At 39.1% G+C, this 21336-nt stretch overlaps 1 protein-coding gene across 2 annotated transcripts in view; it reads left to right on the forward strand.

Annotated features, from left to right (window-relative positions):
* LOC149233296 (ADP-ribosylation factor GTPase-activating protein AGD3-like) overlaps window positions 1-21336 on the forward strand; it is a 234193-nt gene that overhangs the window by 99168 nt on the left and 113689 nt on the right. The window lies entirely within an intron of this gene.

Here is a 21336-nt window from a genome sequence, read left to right on the forward strand (position 1 = left end):
TAACTTAGGAAAAGTACAATAGTTAAAGTAAATTAATTATTGTGGAATATTGAGTTATTTTCTGGGGATAATAATTTAATTATTTAAGTGACTTAGAAAAAATCTCAACCGTTGATCTCCAAGATGATTCTAGAAGGGAGATTAGGGTTAGGGATTTGGACTCAATGAAGATTATAAAGGAAGCCTAGTGAGGAGCTGAAGGCACATGAAGAGCACACAAAGAGCACAAGTTGTGTGAGTAAGTTATCATTCAGGGAAAGTCATTTTCTCTAAGTGCAAGTGGCTCAGTGGACCAATGCGAATCCAAAAGGGCCGAGTTGGAGGAAATTGTAAGGCCGAGTTGCTAGAGGGAGATTGAATTAATATAGAGGAGGTTGATTTGCTGGAGGATCGAGTTTTCCGTAGTGCGCATCAATGGCACAGAAGAAGGGCACAGGTCGAGTTGCTACCAGAGTTGTTGCGCTGAGTTCTCTAGGTCAATTTCATCTAGAGGCTGATTTCCTTGAGGTCGAGTCATCTTGGGCCGAATTCATTCTAAGGGCGCTGTGTTACATGTTCCAGGGTTTTGTATTTTTCCTTGTATGTTTGTGGGTCGAAAAACCCAGAATTTCTAGATAATGAAATCACAGAGAATTGCTATGGGTGAATTTATTTTGTTACGCATGATGATATCTTTGGTTTATTTTTGCTACACATATCTAGAAGTATCGTTGATTCAATGATTACTTGGGTAAATAAATAATTTACTAGGGGATAGCTTAAATTGCCGTGAGAAAATAAATCTAGCTGGTATTAGAAATTTAACTTGGTAACATAGCTATCTAGAAGACTCTGAAAGGGAGATTGTAACACACCCCCTCTTAAATCCCACCAAAACATAGGTTAGAAGGAGGTGGTCACTATGTTGACTCGAGATCCAAGGCAACGTTATGGAAATGGGGTCTAAAATTTCGATCTTTCTCAACTCTCTTAAAGCTCCATATGGATGCTTTCATGGCGTTTGTATCATTGAAACGATTATGGTGGTATAAATTTTGTCCCAATCCGACCTCCAGATCGAGAGATATGACCACCTATACTTTAAACGAATCAAATGGTGGCACACCATCAGCTCGCCATGTTGTGCCCTCGTGGAGCCCATGCGACTATCTAGCCAACCTCCCAACACCACTCAACAATGTAGATTTTCTAGGTCACCTGCTAGAATAAAGTTTTCTTCACCTGGTAACTACTTCAACGATCAATTTAAACATTAGTTTCACATAGCATTAAATTTAATATCATTTATGAAGTTATACAGAAGAAAAACATCAACTAATAAACATGAAAGAGAAGTAAAGTAACCATAAAACAAAGAGACAAAAGACAAAAAATTAGGCACACAGCCAAGGGAAAACTCACGTGGGGAAACCCAATAAAAATTCTTCCTTATGAAAGAGAGAGAGTTTCCAGATTCATCTATACATCATAAATAACAATAGTAGAATACTAACCAAACCAGTATCCAGAATCATGATGAAGTGCCATGTCAAAATACAAGTCCCCGAAATTTCAACCCGCCCTATAATTTCGGCCTCCTCTAAAATTTCAACCTCTTCCTAAAATTATGGCCCTCCTGTAATTTCGATGGATCAAAGATGCATGAGACCAAATTGATGTGCCCAAATGAGGAGAAATGATCTCCTTTATATAGCCTTCAAGTTGGGGTCGAATGGGTGCCTCTTATTGGCCCAATCGACCTAATAATTTTGGAGGCAAACATAAAAATTTAATTTTCCATTTCTTTTTCAAGTTGAAAATACCGACCATGGCTACCATATTTTTTAACATTCCTTCTTAGCCAGGGAGGTACTTTTCATTCTCTCTCTCCAGATCAATATTCTCGACCAATCATAGGTCTCACAACCCACAACCTAACGAAGAGATCACAAATACCAATCTCTCTCTCTCTGTCAAGATCAATCTCCTCGACCAATTATAGGTCTCACAACCCACAAACTGAGCGAGAGATCATCAGTCTCATTATAAGGAAAAATACATAGCATCCATCTCAAATCATCACCCCAACCATGAGGTCTCACAACACACAACCTAAGGAGGAATCAACAATACATCTCTTGGAACACAAGGTCTTACAACACATCCTATAGGAGGAATCAACAATATATCTCTTGGCCCGCAAGGTCTCACGTCACACAACCTACAAGAGGAATCAAAAATACATCTCCTGGGCCACAAGGTCTGACGACACACAACCTACATGAGGAATCAACAATACATCTTTCGGACCACAAGCTCTGACGACACACAACCTACATGAGGAATCGACAATACATATTTCAGACTACAAGGTCTCATAGCACACAACCTACAGGAGATGATCCATAATATGATGCTATGTGATTAGTTCTCCTTCTTCAAGGGGATTCTCAGTCATTCCTGTTTCTTCACATTAGCACCAATTCAACCTCAAAAATGTAGCCACGGTGGGTCTCAACATTCAGTTGTTCATTCCACTTTAGCTAGGGTTTCTCTTAGAAGTAAACATCCGCAATTATCAACGGACAATAATAGACTTCGACATTAGCTTCTCACAAAAGCAAGCATCGACAACAATAGAAGCAAATATCAATGTCCATAGTTGAATCCAATAGATAATAAATGGCTTCTCACAGAAGCAGGCATCAACAACTATAGTAGAATCCAGTAGACCATAATCGAATCTATCAAATGATAAGTGACTTCTCACCATGCAGACATCAACAACCATAGGAGAATTCAACAGACCATTATCGAATCCAAAAGATAATAAGTGGCTTCGGTGGAAACAAACATCATCAGATAGATCAATGAACCAATCAATATTAGATTCTTGTAGCTTCTTCAAATCATTCATCAGGGAGATGTCGATGGACCTGCAGTCCATTGTGCCAAGGATATCACTAGGTTCATGCCTCAAAAACAACTCCCTTTTACACAGAAGTCATCTACATAGCAGAAAAGTCACGGGCTCATCTTTAGCATATCTATATCAACATCAGTGTTCAAAAACTTCTAGCCACCTTGATAGAAATGTGCTTGGTCTTGTTTGCTCCCTCTGAGTACAATGCCTATCATGAGTCCTTTTGTCACATTGTTTTTCCAATATTTCCAACGATATGCCACACCTTGGTAGTCTTCATTATGTACCTGCAATCTTCACGAGGACTCTATGGAAGAACAAGAACAACCAAGCAAGCCAAGAGACTCATAATGAAACAATCAATAGAAACAATCAAGATAATACTCATCTTTTGAGAGTGTGTCAACTCCTTGTTGATCTTAGCCTTCTCAAATTGAGTCAATCTCGTCACATCATCAAGGAGTCCATACCATCATCATAGAAATCCACATCATCATTAAGGAGTTCTCATTAACAAGGAGTTTATGGAGTCCAAGTCATCAAGCAGTCCACATCATTATCGTCATTGTGTCCACATCTTCATCATCATTAAGTAGTCATATCATCATCAAGAAGTTGACCTTGTCCATATCACCAAAGAGTCCACATAGGTACTCCATATCATCTATATTATCAGAGAGTCCATATCATCATCAAGTCAAAATCATTATCATCAATATCATCAACAAGTCCACATCATCAACGAGTCCATGTTATGAAACCAACTCACAAAAAGATAGAAAAGAGAGATCAACGCCTTAGAATTTAGCCTCTTCGAGGGGGCAACCTCCTTTACATTACACAAATGAACAATTCTTGGATGATACAAATGAAAAGACATCCTTTCTATATATATGAGTCTAAGGGGTCATAACATAATCAGAGCCGACATAACAATAATAATGTAAGGGCACAATAATAATAATAGTGGGCTTCTATGTGGCACAATAGTAACAATATGGGCACTACATGGGTATATCAATATAATAAGTGGGTTGTACTAATAACAATAAAGGGTTACACTAGTAGTATAGGGGCCTAACATGCCCCTCTCCTTCAAAAAGCGTTGTCCTCAACGCTTTAGTAGTTCTTGATGCTTCTGTATAAAATTCTTGTCCTCGCATGTGGAATCTTCAGCGAGTAAGTTCTTCCAATTGATGAGATACTCTGAAATTGATCGTTTTCATAGTTGTCGGGTTCTTGTTTCTATGACTGCTCCAGGTTCCAATATGATTTTTCCTTCCTCTTCAATTGAAATGCTTGCATATAATGAAATAAGTTGCTCCAAAAATGAAATTCCAAGTTGTACTTAAAAGCAAAACTTCAAATACAGGACATAAAATGGGAACTAGAAGCAAACTTAAATTTAGAAAGTTAGATTGTGATGGTGAGATTGTGTTAATTCTTAAGGCATGCAAAAATGAAAACTAAGAAAAACAATGCAAGATCAATCCACCCACATGTTTCTCCTTCTAAATAAGGAGAAAATGATGCCTTGGGTGAAACCCAAACTCCCACAAGAAAAACTAAGTTTTTTATTAGATTGTTACAAAGATGAGAAACCTTCTTTAAAGGTCTCAAGTAAAACTTCAAGAATAATCTTTATAGTATATGAAGCTTTTCAAGCACTAGAATTCCTTCTTGAAAGTTAAAATTAGTAACTAAGGTAAGTACAATGAGAATGCTCTCAAGATTGAAGGTGTTAAGTGTCGCTTGGTATTCCCAAGCTTAGCCTCCAATGGTGAATGAAGCTTGCACAAGACAAGGAGCTAATCGTCCTCAAATGCCCACGACCTTGCCAAATAGTAGCCCTCTCTAAGTGTCCACGACCTCCTCAAAAATCAACTTTGAATGGCTTGAGATGTCCTACAAGAAAATGGTTAGAGTTTCTGTGATTTTTCTTCAATACTCTGTCACCAATACTTCACGTATGGGTTGCAAAATCAAGAGACAAATTAGTGTGGAGAGAATATGTAAAACAACTAGATAAAATACAAATAGTATAGAAGAAACCAAATCAAGTGATGGAAGTGAACCCCATCATTTGGTTTAGTGTAGAAAGGCTCTAAAGTAGCTAATATAAAATCAATGAAGCATTATTTCAGAAGATTTAAAATTTAAAATGATTGCTTATATACAAGCTATGCCCCAACGAATCCCTATACGACACTTCTTCGTAAGATAAAATTTGAAAATCCAAATAACAAATGAGAGTTCCTTTGAAAGTGCTTCAACAGTGGGTTAGTCTCCCAAGGACTTCCCTTCACGCTTGATCCAAAAATAATTCTTCTACAATACTCTAATCACACATTAGTCCATATATATTTTGATAAGCAAACAATGAATTGAAACTTTTAGAAATTTGTTTGAAATAAACTAGAACTTCCAATAACTAGAGCCTACTTCCAAATCAAATGCTAATACAAGATATCTTTTCACTAGCAAGTCTACAAGAGTATATGGAAAATGAAAAATTCAAAGCATAGAAATGATATTACCAATAGTTCACAATGCACCATGCTCCAAAAAAAAACACCTATGAATGGACCCCTGAAGTGTTTTTATTAAAACTCTTGAAAAATGTACAAAGCAACAGTGCTTCCGCAAGCATAATCGCTAGTAAAAAAATGATTTCATAGCGAGAGACCAATGCTCACTTATATAGAAGCTTGAGAGCCAATCCCAAGGCAAATGGTGTCAATCCCAAGACAAATGGATGACCATCCCAATGCTCCTTCAAGAAAATTCGAATTTCCCAAGTGGCAACTTGATTTCTTCCTTAGAGGCCCATGCAATCCTTGATGAGGGAGTTCAAATTAGATGAGAGATCATGTGGAAGAGTGAATTGGAGTGGTAAGAGACCACTCTCCACGTCACTCAAGTGAACTCTGATCCAATCTCAAGACAACTCCTGATATCTCCTTGAAGCCTGAGTTAACTTGCTCAAATCGTGGATCTTGTCACTGGAACTCTTTGTCTTCTCCACAAAAATCTGATTTGCTTGATTTGTGGCTTATGTGGAGTCCACATCACTTGGTAACTCAACTTTGACTTTTAGATGAATTTCCACTTCATTCCCACATCATTTGAGAATGTTTGGATATTTATTTTTCTCCATTTATTTAATTGTTGGGCTAATTTATTGCGACATTTTCCACGAAACTTAAGAAAAGTTTGTTTTGAGGGTCTAGAATTTATTTTTTACCCCTCAAAGTGAGTCATATTACAAAGTTGAGAGTGAGAGTGAAGCATAAAAACCATGCTGAAGCACAAAAGACTGATAGCTTGAAGACTTGAATGTAAAAATACACGAGGTATTTTGTAATAATAATTTATTATATATAAAATTGTATAAGATAATATATGATGATTTGAATGTTACAATGAGGCCCTGCTTTTATACCTCAGCAGGTGACCTTTCGTGAATGGGCATGTCTTTTAGACATGCCTTTTCACTTAATTTAATGACTATTTAACCTAAATAATATTTAATTATTTAATATTTATACTTATTTTATTTATTTAATTGTTATGAATTATATTCATAACATAGCCTCTTCCTTCGGAAGCTTTGTCCTCAAAGCTATATTGCTGGTAGTTTCCTTCACCCTAATCCAGAAGAATTTTCTTCACTTAATTTCATCACCCTGGCATAAGTAACTTGATGTCACTACTCAACTTGTATAATAATAATTTTTTTTTTTCAAGTCCAATTTTTATTTATTTATTTTTAACTCTCAATTTTTTTTAAAATAATTATAACTATAAATTATATATTATATAATTTATATAGTTATAAACCAATAATTAATTCATCGGTTAATATGTGTAGCCAAAGGTTGCAACTTGGGAAATATGGCGGTTGACCCCTGAATTAAGTGTGCACGTTATGAACGATATGGTGGGCAGAGAACTGCTTGGTGTTATTGTCGAGCAAAAAGGTAATGTCGTAATTAGGGTTTTTCCAATGCGTGAGACATAACTTGGTTGTATATGTTGAGCGGTGGCCCAATTTAAATAACAATTCTCTCTAACAAGACGGGGACTGCATCTTCTTAGCGAAAACAAGACACTCCTCTTCCCAAAAAATTTTCAAACGCTGTGGTAGCTCTGGCAGTCCTTTCAATAAATGCTTAACAAGATACTGAGCCGAATGGGCATTGTTCGTGATGAAGGGATGTCTCAACAATTCCTTAGCAGACGGCCTCTTCGCTGGATCGTATTGCAAGCACAACGAAACCATCTCCCGGAGCGACTTCGAGAATTTTGCACCAGTAAGCTTTGAAGTGATGCCTTTCGCCAGGTTTGTAATGACTCGCAGCGGCTAACTCCCAGAGTAAGGAGGTCGGCCTTGAGCGAGCTCAATGACGGCAATGCCCAAAGACCAAATGTCAGCTTTACAGTCATATCCTCCCAGTCCCGCCTTTCCACATAATATGACTTCCGATGCCATCCAGAAGACGGTGCCCGTTAATGTGTGTCTCAGCATCTTGTCCCTGTCACGGGACTTGTATATACACGCCGATACGCCGTAGTCATCAACAGTGAATGAATAGGTAACATTGTGGCCCTCTACAATCGCCATGGCCACGGCCTGTCGGAATCCAGTATGGTCATTTGACGGAATCTGGGGTCGAAATACATCGATGAGATGGAGAGAAATATTAATCTGCTCTTGAAGATGGTTTGGTCCTGAAATGGACTCCTCCTTTGCTGAAGACATGGATTTCAAAGATGATGCTGGGCTAATTGAATTCAAGCGAGTGCCGGTGCCTACAGTTTCAACTGAAGGTGGTGGTATTCCTGGAGCATTCCTTCCTTGTTCTATGGGCTTTACAATATTTGTTGATTTCAATTGATTTTGAACCCCTGTCAAAAGATGGTGATCACATGGTTGAGAAGCATTTGTTGGAGAAACAAAATGATCCTTGCGCAACTCTTCTCCACTTACATAGCCCATGGCTTCAAAGGACTCATCATTCCTTTTTGACTCTGCCTCCACAGCCATATCAAGATCACCTGTACCAACAACTTCTAGCTTAAACTTGGTGTTGTAACTACTAATTGCCAGTTTAAGCTGTGGTAATACACTTTCCTCACTCATGATTACAATTCTTTAAATCACCATTATTTGGATCGTCATCTTGACCTATATCAACTTCACCAGAATAATTATCTAGATCATTTTCCTTATTATCGATTTTTGCATAACTCTCTTTAAAACATGTTGCAGCTTCGGCACATGATTTTTCTAAATGCTGAAATACTTCTTGAATACTAAACTGCTCAACGTAATCAAGATGTGAATGTAATGGCACATTGTGCAGCGAACTACGTTCAAAGGCCCGCATGATTATATCGTGTGCCATGGCTCTGATACCACTGTAGCATAAAAACTATGCTGAAGCACAAAAGACTGATAGCTTGAAGGCTTGAATGTAAAAATACACAAGAGGTATTCTGTAATATTAATTAATTTATATATAAAATTGTATAAGATGATATATGATGATTTGAATGTTACAATGAGGCCCTGCTTTTATACCTCAGCAGGTGATCTTTCGTGAATGGGCATGTCTTTTAGATATGCCTTTTCGCTTAATTTAATTATTTAATATTTATATTTATTTAATTGTTATGAATTATATTCATAACAGAGAGGTGTAATTTTGAGCACACATACCCCATACAACTTCTCTAGACATCACTAATTACATATTACAATAAGATTTTATTCAATTTTTTTACCCTGCGAGAAATCTAAAAATGACCTCTAGACCTAACCAAATTCCACCAAATTTTACGAGTGATCTAGTATGGTAATATACAATGACTCTAGACACTAGGACTCACCCAAGGCCTCGCCTTCAAGGCGTGCTTCGACTTTGGGGGTATGCTTGGAGGAAAAAAACTCAATTAATTATTAAATCCTTGGAGGAAAATGATAATTAACCAAGTGAAAAAAACCTCCTAGAGTAGACTCACTTGATGACAAGGTCCCAAGTTACCTAGGTCTGTTACATGACTTAAACTCATCATACTGGCATCTTTTTACATCATCCCTGCAGGGCTTGTGGAATCTGGGTACAACAGAAGAAGATGAGAAGTAGAGTTGAAAAACTCTAGTGATATGATGATCTCTGATGGTACAAGCAACCTTTGGTACATCCTTGGGCATGGATGCTTCAAAAAATCTTTAGGTGCCACTCCAGTGGTAAACAAACTACATTATCAATGAGTCATACATCCTCGTCAGCAAGGAGTACTTATCATCATCAACAAGGAATACACATTTTGAACGTCATAGAGTATGCATCATTTAGGGAGTCCACATCAACATCCTTAAGGAGTCCATATCATCATTCACATCATCAAGAAGTTCATATCAGCATCAGAGACATCAATAAGGAGTTCACATCCATGAAGTTCATCATCAATGAGTTCACATCATCTACATCATCAATGAGTTCACACCATCTACATCATCAATGAGCTCACTGTTACCACTCAAACCAGCAGGGGACCTAAAAGGGGTTCCTAAGAGGGCAACTGCTAGGTTAAGGGCAACGGTGGATTCTTAGCTCACTATCACCACATATGGTAAACGTGAAAGGTACAAGTCATGAATGCATATCTGATCATAAACCTCTGAATTTCATTTGAGAATCACCAAGAAGGCTTCAAGCCCTATCTAGCTAGCTGCAGTAACACTTGTTATACCATGCTTTCATCAACCATTCAATAACTTATCAAAACATGTCAAGTGTCATAGATAGAATACATCATATAACAAGCATATAACCAACCTATAAACATAATGGAAACCATGGCAAATCAACCATAAAATCACCAACATAATCACTACAAATGCTCATAAATCAAAATAGGAAAATATCTCATATTAACATGTGAGAATGCCAACCAGGTCAAGGACTTCCACGTACCACTTGACCATAGATTTGGCTGAACCAAATCTCTCTTTCAGCCAATCAACCGAGGCCATATTCCAAGCATGAATGTGGAATCGTAAGAGTTAAACCAAAACAAAACCAACCAGGGCTTCCAGAGGCCAAACCACATCAACCCTCAACCATAGTGATCTCACCTATACGATCCAGAAATCACTAACATCAACGAGATCGCTCTCTACCCAAGTTGTCTAGGGCTCCAAGAACTAGTAACTCAGTCCACAGCTAAATCAGGGCTCTAGAGCGTTTGTTCCAGCTCGTGGCTCCAACGACTAGAAACTCAACCCACAAGGCTCTAGAGCATTTGTCCCAACTTATAGGCTCCAGGAATTAGTAACTCAACCCAAGTTGTTCCAAGGCTCTAGAGCGTTTGTTCTAACCCACAACCATAGGGAACCTGAGAACCAATTAGAAAAACAAGTGGGAAACCCACAACACCATGGCTGTCTAGGAAATGACAATGTAAGGCTAAAACCACTATCAATCCAGACAAATCTCCATGCCAATGACAATGCATAACCAAGGAAGCACATGCATATAACATGCATCCAAAAAGAAACAAGATCACACATGCAACCTACTACTTGCAACGTAAGCTTGTTGTAGCTGTTGATCCAACTGTCTCCTTGCGCTTCCTTGCTTGTTTCTCCAAATCCAAGTGAATGCTAGAGTGCTCCAAGAATGCTTTAAGTGTGCAAGAGTATGACAGAATGAGAGAATGAAAGGAGAGCTCGAATCAAACTGTCAAAAAGCTAGCAACTGATTCTCTGATGCCTTTTTATCATTGATGCCTCTATTTTTTTCATTTTTCCTCTAATTGACCTTGCATTCAAATTTGTGTCTCTTCACCTTCCTTTTCTCCTCTTTTCCTTTATTTTCATAATTAAATGCCAAATTATTACCTCTTTGCCTTTGCCAATTTCCATAGCCATTATTTAATCACAGGTAATGCCCACTATAACGTTTTGCCCAACATTCAGCTTGGAATACATGTCCCATGACCTTGGTCTTATTTTATTTACATGGAAAATCAACCGGGGGCTGTTACAAACCACTCCCCCTTGGGGGAACACCGTCTTTGGTGTTCAATAATGCTTATAACCAACAAAACATGCTGCGGATGGATCTTTATAACACAACTCAATGCAACATTTACAACATACCGAATTGCTAAAACCATGAACACCATACTACTTATTGAAGCTTTATAACACAACTCGATGCAGTATTTACAACATACTGCTTATTGGAGCTTTATAACATAGCTCATTGCAGTATTTACAATACACATATGCATATATAAATATAAACCAAAACACATAAACCAAACACATCTGCTCAACCAACAAATAAAGAAGGATACAAAGCCCGCATTTGATCAACCATCTCCCATGTAGCTTCATCGGGCCCAAAGTGCTTCCACTGCACTTTAACTTGTTTTATTGCTCATTTCTGGAGCATGAGCTGTTTTCGTTGCAAAATTTACTGAGGTTTTGGCCAGAATTCTCTCTTTGGTTCCACCTGCAATACAAACCAATCAATCACGTGACTAGCTTCCGAGACATATCTCTTATGCAATGAAACATGGAAAACATCTTGGATTTTCATAGTTGGTGGCAATGCAAGTCGGTAGGCCACTGGTCCAATTCTCTCAAGGATCTCAAAAGGCCTTCAATACCGAGGTGTCAGCTTGGCACATGACTCAATCCTCAAGGAGCTCCTCTTGGGCTTGATGTGCAAGTACACATGCTCCCCAACCTGAAACTCCTTGAATGCTCTATGTTGATCCACATAGCGCTTTTGCCTGTACTGTGATGTCTTTAAATTCCTCTTAGTAACCTGCATCTCTTGCTCCAACTCAGCCAACATATCCAGTCCAATAAACACCCTGTTCACTGGATAACTCCAGTTGATAGGAGTATTGCAACTCAACCCATAAAGAGCCTCAAATGGACTCATCCTCAAGGATTCCTGATACCCATTATTATATGCAAACTTCACCAGTGGAAGATACTCACACTTCCTCTGCCAATGCATGAATACATTCTCAACATATCCTCAAGAATCTTGTTAACCCTTTATGTCTGTCCATCTGTTTGCGGATAATAAGCTGTACAGAAGGCTAACTCTATCCCCAAGCTTGCAAGCAACTCCTTCCAAAACATGGAAGTGAACTTGGCATCTCTGTCTGATATGATCTTCCTTGGAACACCATGCAATCTCACTATCTCCTTGATGAGGATCTGAGCTACCTCACTAGCTGAATTTGTAGACTTCACTGCAATGAAATGAGCTACCTTGCTCAACTTGTCAACCACAGCTATGATGGAATCATTCTACTTCGATGTCCTCGGCAAACCTGTAATGAAGTCCATGGAAATGACCTCCCATTTCCACACTGGAATCGAAATAGGCTATAACAAACGAAATGGATGCTTACACTCTCCTTTCACGTGTTGACAGTCCAAACAAGATAAGCTATTTGAGCTCACTACTATCTGACATGAAACTTCGTCAAGATAAGCTTTTTGAGCTCACTACAATCTGACACATAAATCCTGTTCTTAAATCTGACCAAGCCATCTACCGTGAGGTGATACTCCTCATCACTATCACCTTCACCCTGCTACTGCAATCTCTGCTTCAGCTGCTGGTAGTAGGTACCTATCATCATGCTGCCCTGCATGCAAGATCCGCTCCAGTAAATCTGTCCATATGAACTCATAGTTGAAATGTGATTCACCTGCACTCTCCTATTGAGAGCATCCACAACCCTGTTCTCCCTACCCTTAATGTATTTGATCTCAAAGTCAAACTCACTGAGGGTAGCCAACCATCTAGCTTGCCTGACATTTAGATTGGGTTGGTCAAACAAGTATCTCAACCTGCTATGATCACTCATCAAGGCAAACCTCCTGCCAAGAAGATAATGTCTCCACAACTTCAATGCATGAATGGTCACTGCCAACTCAAGATAATGCGTCACATAGTTCTGCTCGTTCTCATTCAACTTCCTTAACTCATAACATACCACCTTCCCTTCATGCATGAAGGACCCCACCAAGTCCTTCCTTGTAGGCATCTGTGCAAACTACAAACTCCTTATCATGATATGCAATCTTCAAGACCGAAGCATTTGTAAGCAAATGCTTCAACTGCTCAAAACTAGCTGCACACTCGATAATCCATTCTAACTTCTTCCCTTTTGTTTGTAAAGATGTAATAGCATAACCAATCCTTGAGAAGTTCCTGATGAACCTCCTGTAATAACTTGCTAGTCCCATGAATGATCTGACCTCATCCAGATTCCTCGGAGGCCAATCCATGATAGCTTTAATCTTTTCTAAGTCCATCGATATCTCCTCCTTGGAAACAACATGTCCCAAGTAATGAATCTGAGACTAAAAGAAACTGCACTTGTTGAGATTGGCATACAACTGATGCTCTCTCAACAATCTCAACATTGCTGCTATGTTCTCTACATGCTCTTCCTCATTCTTAGGATACATCAATATATCAACAATAAACACTATCACAAACTTGTCTAGGTAAGGATGCAACACTGTTCATCAAACACATGAAAGTGGTTGGAGCAGTAGTAAGACCAAATCGAACCACCGCAAACTCATAATGCCCATACCTGGTACAAAATGTAGTCTTGTAGATGTCTTTTTCTTTGATGCGTGCCTAATGATATCCTAATATCAAATCAATCTTTAAAAGCACTGCGACTTCCTTCAACTGATCAAACAAATCATCAATCCCCGACAATGGATACCTGTTCTTGATAGTCACTTTGTTCGACTCCCTGTAATCAATACCCAACATGAGAGTAATGTCCTTCTTTTTAACAAACAATACCGGTGCACCCCAAGGTGACACACTTGGCCATATGTATCCCTTTACACGCATTTCCTTGAGCTGCAACTTCAATTCCACCAACTCTGGAGTGCTCATCCTGTAAGGTGCTTTAGATGTTGGTGTTCTTTTGACATCAACTAAATAGAAAAGTCCACCTCTCTATGAGGAGGCAACTCCAAAATCTCTGCAAGAAACACAACCTAAAATTGCTGCAAATAGGATACCTCTTCAGGACTTCATCATCCTCAACATCCATCTCTTTGTCTCTAGCAATATGAATTGCTATACACACCCCTTTCTCTAACTGTGCTTTGCCTGCATAGCTGTAACCATTCTCACTGATATAGGCTTCTTCTTTCCCTGCAAGATTCTCCTTTCCCCATCATCATCTAGACACTCCATAACCTTGTTATAGCAAGCTACCTTAGTCCTATGAATGAACAACCAATCCATGCCCAAAATCATACTATATGATCGCAAAGGAAGCACATTTAGATGTGCTAAAGTAGGCATACCATTAAGCTCAAATGCACAAGCTCTCACCCAATGATGAACTCTTCTCTTGGTCTTTGTAGCCAACTGCACCAACCAAGATTCTGCGTGCACTTCTTTATTGAAGCAACACTTATCCACCAGGTCAGTATTGATGTAACTATAGTTAGATCCAGGGTCAATCAAAATGGAAATAACTTGATCACAAAACTTACATTCCGTCTTGATAATGGATGTTTGATGATCAACCTGCCTATTATCCATTGCTGCATAAATTCGAGGAATACTTTGCCCAACATCTCCAATTGTCTATGCCTCTTGAGCATTGTAAATCTGAGGTCTGCCAACCTAGTGTAATGGACAATCTCTCCTGCGATGCTCTCCACCATGAATCCAACACTGCAAAGGCTTCCTGCCATCCCCCTTATTCTGCTCCTCAGACTGAAATCCATGTCCTCTGTTAACTACATTGAACATCTTATAAGGTGCCACGTTCTCCTTATCACCTGAATTTTGAGGTCTTCCTTGCTTCTTAGCCCACTTTCCTTTAGTCTCATCCAATGTTGCACGACTTGTACTCGTATAAGACTCATCTGACTATTGACTTAGCGACCCGTATAAGACTCGGGAACGACTCGTATAAGACTTGGCCTCCATTTTCTTCCCTTCACATGATCTCCAAAAAAATAAGAAAAATAAAAAAAATCGAATTTTGGGGGTCTCCACGGGTTTTATGCGTGTCATATGCGGTTCTTCACGAGTTCAATGTGGGTAGACGAGTTTTATGCAGGTTTTGGTCGGTACTGGTAGAAACTGCAGGGTCTATGTGAGTGACCCGTCTTGCTATAAAATCTGTTATGGAAGTGGGGCCGACACACTGATAACTTACAAACATCCCTCAGGGACTACATACCACTCAAGAGCTTGCACACCACCCCAGGTGATCAATCCCTGTGCTGGATTTCTTTTCACAAGGAAAACTCTTCAACTACGCGCACAACACAACACCAATGTAGTTATGATGTCCCAACCACACACATTGGCCTGCTTTCCTGCGATTATGACCCAAAATCTCTAATTTTGTTCTAGCAGTTCTAAGATCTGAGCCACTTTTTCAAGCTAGCCTCTAAACCACTGCACAAAACTGCCTGTAACATTCTAGAAACATAAACAAGATGCTAACAATGCTAACCATTCATAACTCAAGCAAGAAATTGACCTACACATGCCTAATCCATGATAGACATTTCGTCAAAGATATGGTAAACCTGAAAGCTACAGGTCATGAATGCATATCTGAACAAAAACTTTTGAATTTCATCTAAGAATCACCAAGAAGGCTCCAATCCCTCTTTAGCTAGTGCAATAACACTTGTTAGACCACGCATTCATCAACCATTCAATAACTTATCAAAACATGTCAAGATGCATAGATAAAATACATCATATAACCAACATATAAACATAATGGAAACCATGGCAAATTAGCCACAAAATCACCAACATAATGACTACAAATGCTCATAGATCACAATAGGAAAATATCTCATATTAACCTATGAAGATGCCAACCAATTCAGGGACTTCCACGTACCACTCGACCGTAGATTGGGCTGAACCAAATCTCTCTTTCTGCCAATCACCCTTGCACTATATTTCGAGTATGAATGTGGAATCATAAGGGTTAAACCAAAACAAAACCACCCAGGGCTACCAGAGGCCAAACCACCTCAACCCTCAACCGTAGTGATCTGACCGATATGATCCAGAAATCACTAACATCTAGGAACTAGTAAACTCAACCCATAGCTAAATCAGGGCTCTAGAGCGTTTGTTCCAACCCGTAGCTCCAGGGACTAATAACTCAACCCACAAGGCTCCAGAGCGGTTGTCCCAACCTATAGGCTCCAGGAACTAGTAACTCAACCCAAGCTATTCCAGGGCTCTAGAGCGTTTGTTCCAACCCACAACCATAGGGAACTTGAGAACCAATCAGAAAAACAATTGGGAAACCCACAATAGCATGGCTATCCAGGAAATGGCAAGGCAAGGATGAAACCACTATCAATCCTAGAAAATCTCCATGCCAATGACAAGACAGAGCCAAAGAACCACATGCATATACCTTGCATCAAAAAATCAATAAGGAGATCACACATGCAACCTGTTACCTGGAAAGTAAGCTTGTTGTAGCTGCCGATCCAACTGTCTCCTTGCGCTTCCTTGCTTTCCCTTGCTTGCTTCTCCAAATCCAAGTGAATGCTAGAGTGCTCCAAGCATGCTCCAAGAATGCTCTAAGTGTGCAAGAGTACGAGAGAATGAAAGAAGAGCTCAACTAAAACTTTCAAAAAACTAGCAATTGATTCTCTAATGCCTTTTTATTATTGATGCCTCCATTTTCTTCATTTTTCTACATTTTTCCTATAATTTCCCTTGCATGCAAATTTGTGTCTCTTCACCTTCCTTTTTTCCTATTTTCTTTTATTTTAATAATTAAATGCCAATTATTGCCTCTTTGCCTTTGCAAATGCCTTTGCCAAATTCCATAGCCATTATTTAATCACAAGTGATGTCCACTATAACGTTTTGCCCAACTTTCAACTTGTAATACGTGTCCCAGGACCTTGGTGTTGTTTTATTTACATGGAAAATCAACCAAGGGCTGTTACACATTCCTTGGTGAACCTATCGAGTGCTACATGCACTAGCTCGTCATCACTCACTTTCTCTCCAACTGCAACTCGTTCATCTTTGACATACCAGACCCTGGTGAGATAGGAAGTTACATCCTCGCTCTTATGCATCTTGATGGTTCTCAGCCTCTTCTTGAGGATCATTTTCGTGTTTTTTGAAGGATCTTGGTATAGTTTGATGATGGCATTGAACATTTCCTTCGCTGTATTATTCTCTGCGATATGTGGTACGATGTGATCTCTTACTCCATCAAGAATCATCCTCTTCACTTTGGAATCAAGATGGGATTTGCTGATACAATGATAGTTTCTGTAGCAAACTCCTTCAGACCAAACTCGTCCAACAAGAACAATATCTTGGCCTTCCAGACTCCAAAGTTTGAGGCTCCATCCAACTTGTCCTGATCTCTCAATCCTGATGAGGCCATCTCTGGAAAAATTTGCAAACTCAAATAAACTGGAGAAATCTATAGAAAATTGATTTGGGTAAAAACCCATGTGTGCTTCTCTTCTTGTGCCCTGCGTTGATTTACCACTGCAAACCCTCTGCACCCAGATCTGCTCTAATACCATGTGAAATTTCCGCGATTGCAACAACTGGATATTATTCTTCTAACTTATGTAGTTTATTTGTCTTCAGAAAATTACGATAAATAATGATTAATTCACTACAACAATCTTCACGAAATTAAATATTGGAAATGAGTGTTAATTTTTAGGGCTAGATTGTTCTCTGCTGAAGATAGCATTTCAAATTTTTTCATCATTTACATATTACATTCACCCCATAACATCTTAGCATCATTAGCAATTATGTAGAGAGAACAATAACATCAACAATGCAGTGGAACAGTAAAGAATAACAAAAGAGAAGTACATAATAAAGACACCAAGATTTAGGTCAGAGACCAGGGCAAAACCCCCTTCTTCTATTAGATATTCATCAAATGTTCAACTGAGATAAAACGTACAGATATCGTGAAACATCAGACTTTCAACATCCAACACATTAGTACTCTTAGGACAATCCAGTAGCAGGGATATCACACTGTCATAGGACACAATATACATCATTGCCCCTGTCCCTACATCATTGTAGCTGTCATCGAGACTCTGCCATCATTGTTATAAGGTCACTAATATGTAACAAGGTCACTGTCATCAAAGTCACTGCAATTAGGTTATTGTCATTTAAGGCTCTGCAACAAGCTCATTGTTATCTAAGGTTGCTGCTCTATATCAAAGATCATAGTCGTAATATGGTTACTGCCATCTCAAGGGTTTGTCATATAGATCAAGATCATTGTCACAGTATTTGATATAGATAACAACCTCATTGGTACATAGATAACTATCTCATGTTAAGGTCATTGTCCAACCATCATGATGCAAGCCACAAAGATATAGTTCTTAGAATTAAGACAAGTTGCCTCAAAAGAGAGCCATTGTAATATGAGCCATTGTGATGGCAAGCCACAGTGACGTAATACGATTTCACAGAGTCAAGCGAAGCCACTATATAAAATTCAATGAAGTGATGACACTGTATAACATTCAATGTAGAGATACCACTTTATAAACTTCGATGCCATGAGAGTAATACCATGGTGATGCCATTGTATATTATTCGAACCATATAGAGATGCGATGCAATCCACGAGCCACATAGGAAGATGCAGTGTGATCCACAAATAGATAGATCATGCGAGCCACACAGTAAATAATACGTGCCACAATACACAAAGATTAATATGTGAACTATTGCGAGCCATAAAGAATGAGTCATTGTAAAAATCTCAAATCTCAAAGTACATAACGTGCCACAGGGAGGTGTGAGCCACCTGTGATGAAGTGTGAGTCATAAAGAACGAGTCACTGTAACGATCTCAGAGTATATAGCGTGCCACAGGAAAAATTAGCCAAGCCATAGAATCACTGTAATGGAAGCGTTGAGCGAGCTACGAAAATGAATACGAGTCATACGAGCCACTGTTGAATGTAATCTGAGCCAATAAAGCGAGCCACTGAAATTGTAATGCAAACCCCAAAGACCTGTTGCCACACTATCCAACAGAGGTCCTATGAGGGGTACCTAAGGGACAACTACTAGACCAAATGATAACAATGGGACAAAGACCCATTGTCACCTCAGTCAATGTCCCTTGCTCTTTACGTACTTTCACTGATGGGAGGTGTCTTAGTATGAGGGAAATCACCTAAAATGTTGAGATCAATGACAAGTTATAAAGTGATTTCCAACGCCCATTCAAGGAGAGGCTCAACTAGGGCTCAATGCCTTAAGAGAAGCTGAGGGATTTCCAAGAAAGACCTATGAGGGGACCTAGACCTAGGGTTAGTGATACTCAATAATGACAAGAATGCCTAAGGTCAAGGCTCTAAATATGATTAGGATGTCTCAAGAAGATTTATATGATTAGATACCTTTAAATAGGCTTTCACTGTTTTTGAGAAACCTAGAATGGGACCATACGTAACCTAGGGTTTATGAATAACTATGGGAGGAGATCCTCCAAAGAGCCAACTAGGTCAAGGTAGTGTAGGGAAAGGGTTTTGAATGATTTATTCCATTGAATACTATGCACATAAACCCTTGAGAAGATCTCTCACTAAGATGTTCAAGATGATTTCCAGGAATGCAACTAGGGCTTGAGTTTTCTTACAAATCGACTGTAGGAATTGCCTAAAATTTGGAGGAGCACTAGAGAAGACACTATCATAGTAGCCTTTCCAAGCGATTTTGCAAGAGCTCCTCTCTAATGCAATTTGTAGGCAACCCTAGTTGGCTGTCTAGGGAAGGGCCAAAATTTTTTGAAAGGTGAAAAAGAGTAGAGAAATGAGGGTGGTCACTAATTTATCTTGGATTAGTGCCTTACCCGTGGGCTATGGAGTCTATATGATTCAAAATCTTATTAAATTTTGCCTTCAAGGATGCTAAATTGTGATGCCCTAGTTATCGCTCTTTAGCATTTACCCATCCTTATCATATGTCTCGTCTAGGATGTCTCATCATTGTTGCATCATGTCTCATCTCATATCATGTCGTATCATAGAAGAAGAATAATCCACAACCGATGGTAGGGGAGATCAATTAGATCCTCTAAACCCTACAAGTCTCTAGGTCATGTTCCATGACGTTTATGTCAGCTGCATCGACAAGACATTCCTCTCATCACATCTCGTCTTAAATTGTCTTCTTTGATCATTAGGTAAGCAATGATGTCTCTATCTAAAGAAAAAGAATCATCACAGGGGAGATCAATCTACCACCCTAAATCCAATGACAATAGGCGAGGTACCACTTACCATGAGAGGTAAGGATCACACACTATCCTATTGTCTGCCAATATTCCCACCTTGATTCTCATGAATGAAGTGGTAGAACACTTGCATCCCATCACTTGAGCGAGATACCACTTAACATGAGAAGTAAGGATCATACACACACTCAAGTCTCCTCACCCATTGGCCAAATGGTTGGCAATATCCCTAACTTGATAGTAGGGGGGAGATATACACTTACCACAAGTGGCAAGGATCAAACACACCCTATAGTGATAGTAGGTGAGATACATACTTACCGTAAGGGGTAATGATCACAAACTATCCTATTGTCCAGAGTTCCCTCAAGCCCAAGAGCTCTTTGGCTCCATTCCTCTCCTTGGGAGCTTAAATAGGGGGGAAGAGCATATCTCAATGTACTCGATCATCCCTGACCACTTCCTGGAATGGTCACATTCACCAGTCCAAGTTGCTCTCTGAAGACAAAGAACTTCCCTTTCGGCAAAGTCTTGGTAAGTATATCAGCTATCTGCTCATTAGTTGAAATGTGATGGAGTCTTACAACTCCTCTCTGCACCATATCCCGGATATAGTGATATCTAATCTCAATGTGCCTGGACCGGTCATAAAACACAGGATTCTCTGAAAGTTAGATCCCACTCATACTATCATAGTATATCAGTCATGTCCAACACATGCTCAAACAACTCTCCAAAGAGATTTCTCAATCACATTGTCTCACAACTAGCCATGCTAGCAACAATTTGCTCTACCTCAGCAATACTAAAATCAATCTGACTTTCGTTTCTGGCTCATCCAGGAAATCATGGTAGACCCCAAGCTACAACAACACCCACATGTGCTTTTCTCGTCAACTACATTTTTCAACCTCATTTAGCATTGGTACATACATCAAGTTTCTGATAGTGTCTCTTTGTGTTGAAAAATGTGTAACTAGGCTCGGTCTTCATAAAGATGAAATGTACTTTTGATTCTTGTAAAGTGTAAAATGAAAGAAAATTATTATTATTATTTTTGGAGCATGGGTTTCATGCTGAAGGTCTTTTATTTTATAGGTCAA

The sequence above is a fragment of the Pinus tabuliformis genome, chromosome J (assembly GCF_031772625.1).
Source record: "Pinus tabuliformis cultivar Carrire ecotype Pingquan chromosome J, CPIR1, whole genome shotgun sequence".
Taxonomy (NCBI): Eukaryota; Viridiplantae; Streptophyta; class Pinopsida; order Pinales; family Pinaceae; genus Pinus; species Pinus tabuliformis.